The sequence below is a fragment of the Ictidomys tridecemlineatus genome, chromosome 11 (genome assembly GCF_052094955.1).
Source record: "Ictidomys tridecemlineatus isolate mIctTri1 chromosome 11, mIctTri1.hap1, whole genome shotgun sequence".
NCBI lineage: Eukaryota > Metazoa > Chordata > Mammalia > Rodentia > Sciuridae > Ictidomys > Ictidomys tridecemlineatus.
This window is the reverse complement of record NC_135487.1, coordinates 96,721,354-96,737,785: the sequence shown is the minus strand read 5'-3', so window position 1 is coordinate 96,737,785 and position 16,432 is coordinate 96,721,354. Positions and strand designations below refer to the sequence as shown.

Below are 16,432 nucleotides of genomic sequence, written 5' to 3'. Positions count from 1 at the left end.
AGTATTATTGACTTGCTTGTTCAGATGAAAAATAGAATAGGGAAAATTACTTGAAAACCAGTATTTTGATACAGGTGCTGTAGAGGAAAATAAACTACTCTAATTTGGAAACTTTTAGACACTTATGCAGCTCTGGCCATGTAAGTGTAAATAACAACAGGTCTAATCAGGCATGGTGGCCTATAGGTTTGAACTTGCATGCTTACAAAACCAGTGATTACTTGTGCATCTTCTCCTTTGAACCTCATAGGTGACTCATCAACAAGTCAAGTGTTAACTCGGGAGGAAAAAAAATATGTTTGGATATCTTTTTTGTACATCAAGCAATTAACTCTTTGTCTTAAAATCAACAATATAATTCATGTTCAGGAGGTACATCCATTTCAGAGAGTCAAATCCATCTTTCTCTTGGCTATATATTTATAAGGACCAGCCAGCTTCCTTAGATGTTTTCAAGCCCATGAAAAGTCCAAAGAAAAGAACATCTGAAGGAAGATTTTGAAGAACTTTCAACAACTACTAGTCTAGAAATGCTGACATGAAAAACAACTAAAGTTTTCAACTCCTTTTCAGGAGCATTAGCTGTGCTTTGCTTCTCAGAAATGACTTGTCATAACTGATTTGTGCCCTTGTTAGCAACTCTTCTGAAATTACTTTGAAAGTAGACTAATGTGAGAGTTTTTCTTTAGAAATAATTCAAATTACTTGCATAGAAAGTGTCAGAAGGTCTGGGATGTATCTAGGTGGCAGTGACCTTGCCTATCATGGGGACAGCAATGGAATTTCACCCCAAACACTGCAAGAAAAGAAAAGGGAGGGAAGGGAAAGGGAAAGTTGGAGGGGAGGGAGGTAAAGATGGAAGGATGGAGGGAGGTACAAAAGAAAGAAGAAAAAAATTAGAAAAACCAGTAAGGGAGGATGGAAGCAAGGAAGGAAAGAAATAAGGAGAACACAAGGGCAGGGAAAAAAATGAGTCACTAAAACAAAAGGGCAAGCGCTAAAAATACAGATATAAGGCATAAAAGATGTTTTAACAGTTTAGACAGCTTTAGAATTTGAGTGATATCAAACTGAGTGATAGGGAATCTTCATACCAAGCCCCGCCTTGGCCTGGCCTAAACCAAACCAAGAGGTGGGTGACATGGAGATGACTGCTCTCTGGCTGGAGTGGGAGGGACATAAACCCATGGCACTTGAAGATGCACTTGGTAGGAAAGGGGCCAAGACTCCCCTGATGGGCAGTAGAGCACAAGACTCCTGAAAGCCCTTGACCATGGCTCCCCCGCCATACCCCCACCCCCCTGAAGGGGATCTCAGTGGTCTGCATCGTTGCCTGGTGCAGGTTTGAGATCTTGACTAAACACATGAGTGTCCACATCCTGTGTTGGCCTGCCTGGGCAGGCTGTGGTTGTGGTGTCAAGAGCCAAAACAGTCTTGGTGTGATGGAGAAGCCATGGGCTGCCTCTCAGCCATACTTGTAGGTGGTCCTGGAAGAATCACCCAGGGTTGTGTCAGCATTGTCTGAATACAAGAAGCCAGTCCCTCTTTCTTATGGCTTTCCTTGGGAGTTGGTGATGTGTACAGCTATTTGATTTTTTGCTGTTCTCTCACTTTTCTGGAGAAGTTTTCAGTTGGTTGGAAGCAGACTTTATGTGGTAAGAGAAAAAAAAGCTGGTTCTAAAAATGGTGGACTTATTAAAGAAAAATGTGGATTTCTTGAAAATTTAGCTTTGTTCAAAAAGAACATGAAGGCTTAGATTCATCTTTAAAGGATTGCAGGTTTGAGAAGAGGTCAAGCTGCATAGGTCTGAATTCAGCCATGGGGTTGAAATGCTCTTTCTAGAAGAAGAGCTCAAAGCACAGAAGGCTAAACATGGTCAACAGGATGAAAGGATGGCGCAAAAATCAAGAAGGATACAGTCCCTGGAGGGGGAAGCTAAATCCCTGAGATCACAAATAGCTGAAGCTAAAACAAACTTGAGACTCTTTCAAGTGAATGGGGAAGGACTGAAGCTGGCAATCAAAGAGGCTTTGAATGAAAGTTCCCAACTTCAGCAAAGGAAGAGACCAACAATACAAGGAGAAGCTGAAGCACAGAGGGAACAAGTAATTGTCCAATATAAAGCAAAAATCACATTGGAGGACTCTAAAGTAGCTGCAGAACAAGTTCTAAGGGATACAGAAAATCACATGGAGTCTTCAAGTGAATGCTTACTGAAGATGAAAGATAGGTCTTCTCCAAGCATGGGAGCCCAAAGGGATGGTGTTCACCTGGCATTGGGAAGGATGAGTGAACCAGAAATTGGTGCTCACTTGGATAATGAGTCCAAAGGAGCTTTGAGGAAACTGGTTTATGTTGCTAAGCTAAAGGCCTCCTTAGAAACCTTGGAAGGAGAAAGAAATAAAAAATGTACTTTCTCATCTGAAGTGGAGAAAACCACAGAAGACCTTACAGAACACCTTAAACTCTGCAGACTGAACAGGCATCTTTGCAGTCGGAAAATGCACAGCTTGAAAGTGAGAATGAGACCCTACAGAAGAAGTTTAAAGTCATGATGGAATGCTATCAAGAAAATATGATGAAAATGCATAGGAAATGAAGAGTGGAGGAAAACTACCAGGTATAGGGAGAGGAGAAACTTTCCAAAGTCAAAGAAAAGATGAGCCATACAATGGAAGAGCTGGAGACCTACAGAAAGTGAGCCCAATATCTTGAAGAAGAATTAGAGACTACCATTTATTCCTGTCTGGGACAGATTATTTCCTCTGAGAAAGAAGCACATACTAGTGAGTTGGCAGATCGGATTGCTGAAAGCAACCTCAGTTATTTCAGGAAACAAAATGCTCGCAATGGAAAAAAATTAACTGAGAAGGAGCTTAGATTTGAACTTGTAGGAAAAGATCTGTATGATGCACTGGATATTTCCAACTCAGCAATGGGCAGAATGCCTTCTCCAAATTGGCCATCACCAATGGGTCAGCCTTCATCTGAAAGGAGACCTCCTCATTTTGAGAAGAATGGTCCACTCCCACTCTCACCTGTCACTCCAGTGGGAGGAGCAAGAGGGTCAAGGGGCCCCGAGAATTTTCTGTACCATGCAACTAGCAGAGAAGGAAGAGAATCCAGCTGTGATAAGTTAAAGCAAGGTATTTAAATGACTCCATGAACAGGAAAAAAGAGGACACTTACAAAAATCATAAGGACTAATGAGAGATCAGGATTAGGGAGGTTTTTAGGAAGAGATGAAAAAACAAAAGCATGCAATGGGCAGAAAATGTGGAAGAAAAGGCCTCACACGTGGTAAACTGATCCATCTCTTCCTGGTGGTTCCAACTGTATGAATAACAGATAGGCCGGCCAAGTGGGAAAGTACTTGGAAACTCTGTTTATAGAGAAAACAGAAAGTGCCACCAGAGTGGCAAAATGAACCCAGTAAGGCAGCTTAACCCCTTCACTTTGGTGTTTTATGCCAGCTATCTTTCTTACTGTGCCTGTGTTGATCTACACTGATATATGTTAGGACCAAAGCATTGTTACATGTATTGATGAATCCTGCCAATTCCACAAAGCACAGCCATTTTACTTAGTGTTCTCTATACCTTATTTTTGACTCTCATCTTGTTTGAAGAAACACTTTCAGAGGAAAGAAGTTCTCCCAAAGCCACATGTGTCCTTTATTAAACTATGAATTGAGTGCTATTTCAAGTTGTTTGGGCTGGTTCCTCAACACGGCCTATAAAACCTAGAAAAATGTCATGCACCAACATGCAGTACACCTTCAGTGAGTCTTGTTCTTTACACACTAGGGTCACCTTATTGTCCATTTAATGGTCAGAACAATATTGTTGCAGTGAGTATCCTTGTTAGTATGACTGAAGTGTTTTTGACTTGTATGTTCAGATAGTGAAAAGGCTCAGGGAAGTCAACTTCAAAACAAGTCATTTGTGGGTTGTGGATGGTGCTCAAGCAGTAGCGCGCTCGCCAGCCAGCATTCAGCCTGGGTTTGATCCTTAGCACCACATACAAAGATGTTGTGTCCACCTAAAACTGAAAAATAAATATTAAAAAAAATTCTCTCTCTCTCTCTCTCTCTCTCTCTCTCTCTCTCTCTCTCTCTCTCTCTCTCTCTCCCTCTCTCTCTCAGTCTCTCTTTAAGAAAAAATAAAGAAAGCCAGTCATTTGATACAGGTGCTGGAGAGAAAAACAAGCTACTTTCATTTGGCAACTTTTAGCTCTGGCCATGTAAGCATATGTAACCATAGGTAGAATCATGCATGGTGGCCTATTGCCTTCGAAGTTGTCATGCATGTAGAGATATTTAGAAAACCAATGACTATTTGTGCATCTTCCCCTTCAAACTTCATATCTGACTCATCAACAATTCAAGCATAACCAGGGATAAAAAATATTTTTGGATGTCCTTTTTGTACATCAAGCATTGAACTCTTTATCTTCACAACAACATAATTTACCTTTAGGAGGTAAATCCATTTTAGAAAGTCATATCTATTTTTCTCATTTCTATGTATTTATAATGATGAGCTTCCTTAGATATTTTCAAGACCATGAGAAGTCAAAAGAAAAGAACATCTGAAAAAAGATTTTGAAGAATCTTTAATAAATACTAGTCTATAAACACTGACATGAAAACCAACTAAAATTTTCAATTACTTTTTTTTAGGAACATTAGCTATGCTATGCTGAGCTATTGAGAAATGACATGCCATAACTGATTTGTGCCCATGTTAGCAACTCCTTAAAATTACCTTGAAACTAGACTAATGTGAGAGTTTTTCTTTAGAAATAATTCAAATTACTTGCATAGAAAGTGTCAGCAAATCTGGGGATATAGCTCAATGACAGTGAGCATGCCTACCATGTGGATGGACTTGGACTGTAATCCACAACACTGCAAGAAAAGAAAAGGGAGTGAAGGTACAGAGAATGATAGAAGGGAGGGAAAGAGGGAGGAATGGAGGAAAGGAGGGATGGAGGGTGAAAATAAGGAAGAAAAAAACAAAAAAAGGAAGAAAGAAAAAAGGAAGCATGTAAGGAAAGATGAACTCGATATAGGACAAAGGAGAAAAGGGGAGGGAGGAAAGGAAGGGTGCATGGGTGTAGGAAAGACACAGGGATTAGCTGGACATTATTACTCATAGTACATGTATGGAGACATAAATGGTATGACTCTACTTTTTGTTCAACCAGAGATATGAAAAATTGTACTCTGTGTGTAATATGAATTATAGTACATTCTGCTGTCATACATAACAAACTAAAATTGTAAACAATGGTGGAAAAAAAGGATGACTCTATCATAAACTTCAACTTGAGAAGTTAAGATGATGGGTAACATCTTAGCAAAGGGAATTATTCTCTGAACATCATTTCAGGTTCAATCTTCAGTGGGGACTTAACATCCTAGCAATTTTTCAGCAGCGATGGCATCCATCATCTTTGGAGCCACTCAAATCAACTCATTTTGTTTAGCATATTACAACACCAGGTATGCTCTCAAAGTGTCTCCAAAAATCCCATGGGAGGGCACTACACACTCACAACCTACAATGAAACCTCACCAGAACGTGTCAAAGTTCACAGGCTTGTAACTGATCTCCCAGGGACATGGTACCTAGGTCTAGTCCCTGCTCTTTCTTGACTGTGAACTACTGGAGGTTGGAGGAGCATCATAGAAGCCTCAGAAAACCCTCTATGATGCAGAAACCCAGCACTGCAAAAAGGTTGGTGCAGCTCGGAGAGTTCTCCGAGGTAGAGTTTTGGGACAGTTTACTTTTCAAAGACCCCAGCTGCCAATCTTCTTGTGTATCATTCCTTCCCCTTTTTATTAACATCACCTTGAAATTTTGCTCTGTATTTAGGAGGGATCAGCCTCACTGCTAACTCTTTCCTTCCTCTTTAAAGACACATCCATCAGGAGCCACATCAGTGCAAAGACACTCCTTTCAATGTAACTCTTCATTCATTCTACAAGAGAAATAAAGACAAGGAGAAAGAAAAGTGTAAGCATTTTAACACCTTAGACTAAGATCAACTCAATTTATCATTAAATTCAAATCTATATAGAGCTACAAAGTGAAAAGCTCTAAAAATCACACCACAGCATCATAATGTTGATCAACCACTGAGAATGTTCACACACTCAGTGAACAGCTTCATAGAGGTACACAAGACACAGAAGACAAAGATCAACTTTTAAAATATTTTTTCCTTTTAAATAGGAAAATTTAATTCTGTTCTGTTATGTTGCTGAAGTTGTACCAGCTTCTCAGGGCAATACAAGCACAGAGAAAACAGAATAAAGTCAATGGATCCAAGTTTAGGGTCTGTGATCCTGAGAGGAGGAGCTGGAAATTTTGAAATAAAAAGAAAACTATGTACTTCAGTTACATCATACATCTAAAACCTACAACAGTGATTTCTTGTGTTAGTTGTTTTTGTTTTCCCTTCCCCAAACTTCACTGTTAATCTGACAAAATATGCACGCACGCATGTACACATGCACACACACACACTGTCTCCCTCCCGCCTCTTGGAAACAACCACAAACAATTAAAAAATCTTTGCAGATTGCCAGAAAATGGTCAGAATCGCTGCATGACCTCTGGTGCTCAGGCACTGCAACTATGCATAATTCTGTTGCAACACCAAGCACAATACCTGCCTCCAGGTTGTGGGAGTGCTGATGAATGTGTGTCTGTTGTCAAGTGACAGATGAATGACTATCACAACAAATAATCTGATTAGCCCAATCTGATTGGGTCAGGGAATGGTGCAACTTGCTCCTGAAGAACACATGATTCCTATGTATGTGAAGGGCCATTGTCATATGCAGAAACTATAACATTTTTAAAGAAGCCAGTCACTTAACTTCCACTCCCAGGGAAAGATTCTTCATATGAGTACCAGAATACTCTTCTAATACTAAGAACTTCACAGACTAAAGCATCATTAGTATTTAAGAACAGCTACATTGCTTCAAACTTATTCCTATTAATGTGAATCCAGTAAATCCTAAGTTTTAGAGTATGTAAAGCTAAGTCCAACAATTACATTTACCTTACTTTTCTGTAGGTAGTGTGTGATGAAAGTGACAGATGATGATTTTAACTTCTGTAGAAGTTATGATACAACTTTATCACAACAGAGCATGTGCCTACCCTGTTCCTGCACTTGCTTGTGGAAAAACTTAAGGATCACCTCCTGCCTTCTCTCTAAATATTTGAGTCCAGGGGTCAGCATCTTTAATTTTTCTCTGCTTTTCTTTGTAAGGCAATCATCTCTCTCTCTCTTGTGTATTTTTATGTCTGCACAGAAGCATTACATTAGTTTTACTCTTCCTTCTTCTCCCACATAGAAAATAGGACTATAATGACATATGTGTTCCTATGCTTTCTTGACTAATGCTTTGTTTCTTTTGTATTTTTGATTTTTCCAAATGAATTCACTTGCTATTTCCATAAGTGATATTTTATACTTTTGCATGTGTTCAACAGGTATGTTTTAACGTCTAGAGCAAAAATATATATATAATCACTATTAAAATTAAACTGTTTATACTGTTTATATTTAATCTCCGATGATCTTGTACATTGTTAAACTTATAGTCCATTAATCTAGATTATAAAATAAGGATTCTTATGAAGACTGAAAGAAAGAAAAAAATAATGTATGCATGCAAGTATCAGTTTTGTCTTGTCCTTCTCCTATTATCCACCTCCACACCATGTGAGTTGAGCTCTTTAATCTCCTGTAAGTGCACATGTCCCCCAATGACTCTCACTCAAACCTAAGATAGTAGATATATTAATGTAACCTGAAGACCTCTACCAAGGGCCTCTCCTTACCATTCCTCTCAACATCAACTGTTTCTTTGACCCTTTGTCTAGATATCACAAACCTAACACCTCATAACAGAACTCCCCATGGGTCTTTCATATCCCATGTTGGCTCCACCTGTTAAATTCATCTCACAATGAGGTTTGATTCTTCTTCAATTAAGGGCAATGGATGGCATTAGAACAGATTGTGCTAAGCGAAGCTAGCCAATCCTTAAAAAACAAATGCCAAATGTCTTCTTTGATATAAAGAGAGCAACTAAAAACAGAACAGGGAGAAAGAGCATGAGGAAAAGATTAACATTAAACAGACACGAGTGGGGGGAGAGAAAGGGAGAGAGAAGGGAAAGCATATGGAAATGGTAGGAGACCCTCAATGTAACACAAAATTACATATAAGAGGTTGTGAGGGGAAGGGGGAGAACAAGGGAGAGAACTGAACAACAGCAGATGAGGTAAAGAGAGAAGATGGGATGGGAGGGGAGGGGGGATAGTAGGGGATAGGAAAGGCAGCAGAATACAACAGTCACTAATATGGCATTATGTAAAAATTGTGAATGTGTAATTTGATTCTGCAATTTGTATTTAGGGTAAAAATGGGAGGTCATAACTCACTTGAATCAAATGTATGAAAGAAGATATATCATGAGCTTTGTAATGTTTTGAACAACCAATAAAAAAAAGAATTTAAAATTCTTCTTTTTCCCTCACCTGTAATATCCAATGACAAAATTTCTGAATCCAACTACTTCTATTGCCTATACCAGAATCCTAATTTGAGTTTCTTCCAACTTCTGTTTTTCCAGCCCCCTCTCATACCACAATAGAAATATCATTTAGAAACATAAATCAGGTCATATAATGTTCTTCCGTTCAATCACACAATGACACTCACTGAACTTAAGCAATAAATTTCTTATTCCAGTATCCAAGTCCTTAATAACTAGCTCCTATCTTTGTTCTTGTACCACTTGTCCCTTCATCCACTGGACTCTGACCAGGCTGTCTGCACTATGTCCTTTGAACAGTCCTCATTCAATTTCACCTTTCACTCTCTTCCAGTCTCTCCACACACCATTCTGTGAACCTAAAATGTCTATCATGTGAACACCCAGTGAAAGGTTCCTTGTGGCTATTCAGCAATTAAAGAGGCCTTCCACCTCGCCATTCAGCTGGGCTACCCTACTACTTCCAGGACCTTGTTTGTTGTAGTTTTCTCCATGGTACTGACCACTCATTGAAATTTTTATTTTAATTTATTTTTTGTCTCCATCCACTACAAAGAAATATGAATCATGAGATGTTAAGTCTATCTCCATCATTGCTCCTTCACCATGACTTTGGACAATGCTGAGCATACAGTCAACACTCAATAGTTGAATGAATATTCATTTAATGGATGAATATAGAGATTTTGCTTAAAACACAAGCTTAACTCTGAATTTTATGGCAATGTTTTTCCTATTGCTTATAAGAATTTTTTACATTATATAATGTATATAGTAGAAATACAGATAGTTTAACTATACACGTGATACATGGAAAGTCTTAATCTATAACCAATCAGCAGTTAAGGTGACAATCTACCACTTGTGACAGCATTTGAGGTCTGGGGCAATCTTAGCACTTTTTGCTACAGATTTAAGAGATAACCTCAACATGTAAATCCAACAAAAGGAAAAGTTTCATAGCTTCAGAACTTCCTAGATTACTTACTTGAGCTATACTTCTTATTTTTAAAATATTCTGACTGCCAATGAAGCATCATTTTCCATAGTGATCTTCTAATGAAATACTTCAGAAATACAAAACATACAAAAAAAAAGCACTAAAACAAAAATGTTCTAAGACTCAGGTAAAAAGTAAATCATTGCATACAGAGTTGAACTCAACTATGCATCCAGAACTGATTTCATTCTGCCTCATCCCCGAAAAGATGAGTAACCATTCTCCAGAGTGTGTAGTGTTATCATTGGTGGAAACTGATTCAGAATTTTGATACATGTACATTCTAATGGCTTACATAGAATTATTTTGAATATTTTAATATTATATAAATGGTATAATTCTGTGTACCTCCTTCTGAAATTTGATTTATTTTTGCACACAAGTCAGTTCCTGAAGTTGACTGTAACTGACATAGGTGCTCATGATTTCACCTAGTGCAGTGCATCATTTACTGAGTGTAGTGCATCACTTGACTTCAGTGTAATTTAATTAGCAATCTATCTGCTGCTGAAAATTTAGGGATCTTTGTTGATTTTCTCATTTTTGTTTCAAGTGGAATTCATTTTTTATATTAATTGTAGGTTCACACTAAAACTGAACAGAAGGTAAAGACTTCTCATTGACTTCCTGCCTCCACCATATGCAGCACCCCAGTATCAACACCTCTCATTTGTTACAGCCAACAAACCTATGTTTGAACTTGAGTCAAAGCATCAGTGCATGGTTGAAATATGAGAAAAAATCAGTTTAAGTATGAAATTCAGTTTAAGTATTAAATTGTTAATTCTGCATAGACTAGATATTCACACATCTCTGAGGTATTTTCTTTCACCCAGAAGCATCACCCATTTTGTCTTCCTCTTAAAATATTACCAATAAATATTACATTATATAAATAAAACTCAAGAAGAGTGAGAAACAAATGTGTTTGTTGATCATTTATCTTCCTTTTCAACTTCATTGGACTTCCTTCTGCAAAAGCAAAATCATCTGAAATCTAAAATATATAAAGATAATAGCAGTGCTAATACATTTGTCCTAGACTTGTACTTTGTTTCAAATAATTTTAATGGACACATTGAGAAACAAGCATCTAATGTTTAATGTTTTGTACACTTTGTATTTTAAGTCTTTTTTACATCAAATAGAATTTTACTCTCGATCTTTTATTTATTTACTTAGAGTGTTGCAGATTTTACTCAACCACTGAGCCACATTCCCATCCCTATGTTGTATTTTATTTTTTTTATTTAGAGACAGGAACACTTAGATCAATTGAGCTTTCACTCTTTATTTTAGAAGAACAAGAGCAAGGAAAACTAGATTCTGCCTTCCATTCTATCAAATATAGATGGTGTCATTTTAGTAAGGCTACTTAACTTTTGAGAATATTAATATTTTTATTTGAAAACTGGAAAAGGTAGTGCCCAACAGGATGTTAAATGAGTTAAATATTACTATTTAAAATAGCTAGCTGTTAACAAAGAAATGCTCATTTTTCTTACCACATTACTAATGATGGCCACACAGAGTGATGAATAAGACACATACAGATACTTAACATGCATCAGAAACTAAGAAGTGAAAAGATTTATTTTAGGCTAGGATGAAAAGAATGTTCCTTACATCAGTGGGAGTTCAGCAGGCATCTAAAGAAAAGGGATTTGAAGCAGCAGCAGCAGCCTGATACTATTTCACACACTACATTAAAGGTTCAAACGTAGGTAGATGAGAAGAAATGATAGGAGGTGATCCCCGGAAAGGAGAAACTAAAAGTCTACTAGGTTTTTAGGTAATGAACACACAAAGTCAGATTTTATATAAGATAGAAACATAATCCTAATGCATTTGTAACTATTTTCACAATGATGCTATGTTATGGTTTAGATATTAATTGTCCCCAAAAGCTCATATCTGAGAAAACACAAGGAATTTTAGAGGGGAAATGTTTGTGTTATGAGAGTCTTGACCAAATCAGTGCATTAATCCACTTTAATATATTATCTAGGTGGTAATTGTGGGCAGGTAGTGTGGCAGAAGAAAGCAGACCACTGGAGGCTTGCCTTTAGGGTACATATTTTGTTCTTATACAGGAAGTTCTCTCTACTTCCTTGTTGTCATGTCCTGAGATGCTTTTCTTTATCAAGCTCTTCACCATTATGCTCTGCCTCAACTTGAGCACCCAGGAATGGAGTTGGTTGCTTATGGAGTATGAAATCTCAGCCCAAAATAAACTTTTCCTTCTCTAAAATTCTTCTTGTCAGATTTCTTAGTCACAACAGTGATGAACGATGACTAAATCATGCTGAGAGCAATATTAAGGAAGTGTCAGAAAAATAAATAAATGACTAAAGTCTTCCATTTAAAAAAGCTAGAGTGAGAAGAAATAGAAGATATGTTGACTTTTTTATAGCTGAGTAGTTAGTTCAGATGGCAAGGTATTGTATAAATAGTATCCTTGTTTACATATTCCTATTATTAAGTTCTCCACTAAAAATGGGCTTCCATTAAGTTTGCTCACACTTTATGTTGAAGTCGTGCCATGTTATATCATATGTATGTGTTGGTTTGGCTTCACGGACAGTGAATGTGATTAGTTACATATCTTTCTCAAAAAGTAATCTTGTCTTCTGACAAAATAAGCAAACTGAAAATTGATGTGATGGTTTATAATTCGTGTTTAAATTAATTAATTTTTCTTCTTTCCTTTTTTCTTTCTAACTTCCCTCCCCTTACTTTCCCTACCTTTCCATTTCTTGCAATGTTGGGGGTTAAACTGCAAGGCCTTCTACATGCTAAGCAAGCTCTGTACACCTAAGCTCCATCTGTAGCCCTGTTGACACTTTCTATAGAACTAATCTGAAATTTTTCTAGAGAAAAAGTTTCATGTAAGACTATTTTAAAAGTAATGTTAGAAGAGTTGCTAACAAGAACACAAATCAGTTTTAACAAGTTACTTTTAAAAAGAACAGCATATGAAATATTTCTAAAAAGAAGGGGCTTACAACTTGAGTTGGTTTTTATGGTCACATTTTCAAGACTACTATTTATTTAAGAGTCTTCAAAAACCTTTTTTCAGGTGTTCTTTTGACTTCTCATAGGATGTAAATACTTCTAAGTAACCTGGTTCTTATATATATATAGAAAAGAGAAGAATAAGATGTTGACGCTTTGAAATGGATTTGGCTCCTGAAGATGAATTATGTTGTTGTTCTGATAGAGTTCATTCCTTAAAGACATCCAAATATATATATATATTTTCTTCCTAGTTATGCTTAAATTGTTGATGAGCCAGACCTAATGTTTGAAGGAAACCATTCTCTACTAGTCACTGGTTTCCTAAATGTATCGAATGTTAAAAGGCATTACCCAACCATGTATGATTAGACCAATTATATTTCAATGGCCAGAGGTGTATTAATGTAAATTAAATCACTTATGCTGTTTACTAGGGCATAAAAGTTTAGAAATTTTTAACAAATGTAATTATGCGAGATTATAAATATATTAATTAGTTTGTGGTGAATATTTCACAGGTATATACCTGTATCAGAATCAAATTATCAGCTAGGCATGGTGTTACATATCTGTCATCCAGGCCATTTAAGAGGCTTAGGCAGGATTATCACAAGTTCAAGGTACCCTCAGCAATTTCACCAGGCCCTAGGCAATTTAGTGCAACCATGTTTCCAAAAAAGAAAGAACACAAGCCCTTCAAGGGACATTTCAGATCCATTGAACCACAACATTATGGGCTACCCTCTATTAACTCATGACCCAGTAGGCCTCACTAGATGCCGGCATCATGCTCTGACCTTCAAGAGCCATGAGCTAAATAAATGTCTTTTTGCTATCATTTATTCAGGATTATATTCAATTATAGCAACAGAAATCATATTAAGTTTCATAGAGATTACTGGTCCAGGAACACAACTAAAAAGCAATACTTCTGGAACTCAAACAAATTGTCTTCAGTTCCAAACGTTAATATGAGCATTTAGCTATCAAGTATAACAATCAAAAACCAGTCTGCAGATTCCTCTTCACTTGCCAAAGCTGTTTCTGCTTGGATGTAAATGTCACTGATGAGAGTAGTTTTCATCTACAGCATCTGTATCAAGCTACCTGCTTTAAAATAAACTTCCTGAGCTATGCTTCATTTGAATATGTAGTTCAATACCACTTTAGTAATACTAATAATAATATCCACTAATAGAGTTATTCTCATCATTAAATGAACTGAGAGAAGAGACATCAAATGCTGTTTCATTCCTTCACACTCTCCTTTTCTAGTTTATTTCCTAGGGAAAAAAGTGGAGATACATTAAAATCACTTATCTTTGAAAAATTATAGAATTTTTAAATGGCAAGAAAACTTTTATAGCATATCAAATAGTAATAAGAAACCAAACCACACGCAGCTAAAAATTTAAGTCTGGGGCAATTACCTTTAAGACTTTCCACTCTGTTACATGAGCGCTTGGTCTTACCACTTATTTAAATATCAGAAAGTCTTGCACCATTCATGTCATAATTCCCCAGATGACCAGAGATGATGATGACAGATTCAGTACCACATGACCTTTCTGAATATTTCCAGAGTTCAGAAACAGCTATTTGTACACTTTTCACAAATTGCAATTTCTTTTCCTACCAAAATTCTAGTGCTGAACAAATTTTCTTTGTAAAATGGAAGCATTGTGTTGTATGACCTTATATTTAGAAAACAGTGAGTTTAGTGTGGTGGCACATGCTTCTAATCCCAGAAGCTCAAGAGGCTAAGACAGAAGGATTGTGAGTTCAAAGCCCCCTTCAGCAAAAAGTGAGGTGCTGGGCAACTCAATGAGATTCTGTCTCTAAATAAAATACAAACTAGGAATGAGGATGTTGCTCAGTGATGGTTGTCCTTTAGTTCAATCCCTGGTACTCCTTCTGAAAAGATTAGTCTTTCCTTTCTGACATGTTACCCTAGGAAATGGGGATCTTCATTCCAGAGAAACTACTGTGCATAATTTATTAACTGAGAGATGTTAGTTTGTTGGACAAAAGGATTCACTATCATAGTACCATAAAGAGTTTGAAGTAGACATCAGAAGACTCAAGGAGAGATGATATGGGCATCCAGGGAGTCCAAAAGATGATTCCTATGAGTCCAAACAAAATCCATTGATCAAATATAACCAGTAAGTGCTCTCATGATTAAAATGATTGTTACAGTGGACAAAAAATATCCCTCTTGTTTAACATCACTGGACCACCAGGGGTCCTCCAGGAAACCCTCACAAATTACTTAGACCACCCCAACCTTCAGCACTGTGGCTGGAAGCCACTCTGATTCACTGATAGTTATGCCAAAGCAGTTGTAAACTATTTTGAATATCACTCCTGGGTATCATCCAAACTACTTAAATAAGAATCTTTCTTCTCCCTAAAATCTTACATACTTTCCCCTTCAGCTATTTGACAGTGTTTTATTCCTAAAAAAAATACTAGCAGCTGAAAGTGAGATCCAGCTCCACGAAATGCATTTTTTTCTATAGTAGGTATTCATCAAATTATGCATGTTAAAATTTAATTTATAATTCTTACACTCCCTGATTTAAGTTCTAAGCTGTGACAGTAAAATTTTTAAAACTATACAACTAAAGGATTTGCATGCAGATGGTGTAAGACTATATACTACAACAAAATTTATCATTCACTTCTTTAGAACCATGTATTATTTATCTCTTTACTATTCCCAACTAGAATAATAACTCAACAGTAAGACCAATACATGGATCCTTAGTGAAAAAAAATTTGGTTCTATTCCTGGAAATACTCGAATTTATTAAAATATATAGAGAAGATTGAAAAATGGGACCATTTATCCTCCTTTTTAACCCTTAAATTTATGAAATTGTTAGAAATTAGTACTAGCCCAGTCAGTGAGTGAGTCTCATGGAAAATAATCAAAATAACCAGATAGACTGTTGAAGAATAATATTTCTATTTGAATACAGCAATAAAAGTTTTGATATTCAAAAGAAAATGATTAGTTATTTGCAAAATTACTATTTTCAAAATTACAATTTGTAAAATTCACTAAAACTGTATCACCATGATTTCATTACATAAAGTATGTAACAGTGCCATAAAATTTTACTCACCAAACAACAGCTTAGAACATAGCTACACAGTTAAAGTCATTTGACAATGGAATAATATTCTATAACAAAGCGCCATGAACAATTGGTGAAAACAGAAAGTGAGAGCACAGAAGATGCAGGGAGACATACAGATGCTTAAGAAAGGCTGTTTTCAAGAGCACAACATGCAGCCACACAGATCACATTGCTCTTGGATTTCTTTTTTCAAATGGGGTGCTAGGTAAAGCAGAAGGTCAACCCAAAGAGAATCACAAGTGAAAGTCCTTGACTTATCTCTGCAAACAAGATTTCCAATTCTTTTAAAGGCCACCATCCCACAGGACCTGAGCACACTAAAATACTCAAGGCCAAAATGTACTTGCTCCTTCCAACTTCTCCATTGTGTTAGCCAGCATCTCCTGCAGTGTCCACACTGAGAGGAACTGCTCTAGCACAAAGGTACACATGTACATGTTCACCGGGACATTCTGCAAGGAAAGAGGAAGAGCCATAAGTATGCCACTAGTGTCAAGCATCCAGGCTCATCTTACATGGTGCCTTCCAACTGCTGTCACAGAAAGTGTGATGGTACTTGCTGCACTGTCAGCTGCCCATTAGCACAAGACACTGTCATTACTGCTCATTTGATAAATTGTCACACTCAGGGTAACAATATTTGCCACTTGGAGTGTGTATCCTGACAGGCACTGCCCTGGAGC

At 37.0% G+C, this 16,432-nt stretch overlaps 1 pseudogene; it reads left to right on the top strand.

Moving 5' to 3' along the window:
- Nucleotides 1-1,442: 1,442 nt before the first annotated feature.
- LOC101956423 (cTAGE family member 15-like) lies at nucleotides 1,443-3,155 on the top strand (annotated as a pseudogene).
- The last annotated feature ends 13,277 nt before the right edge of the window (nucleotides 3,156-16,432 follow it).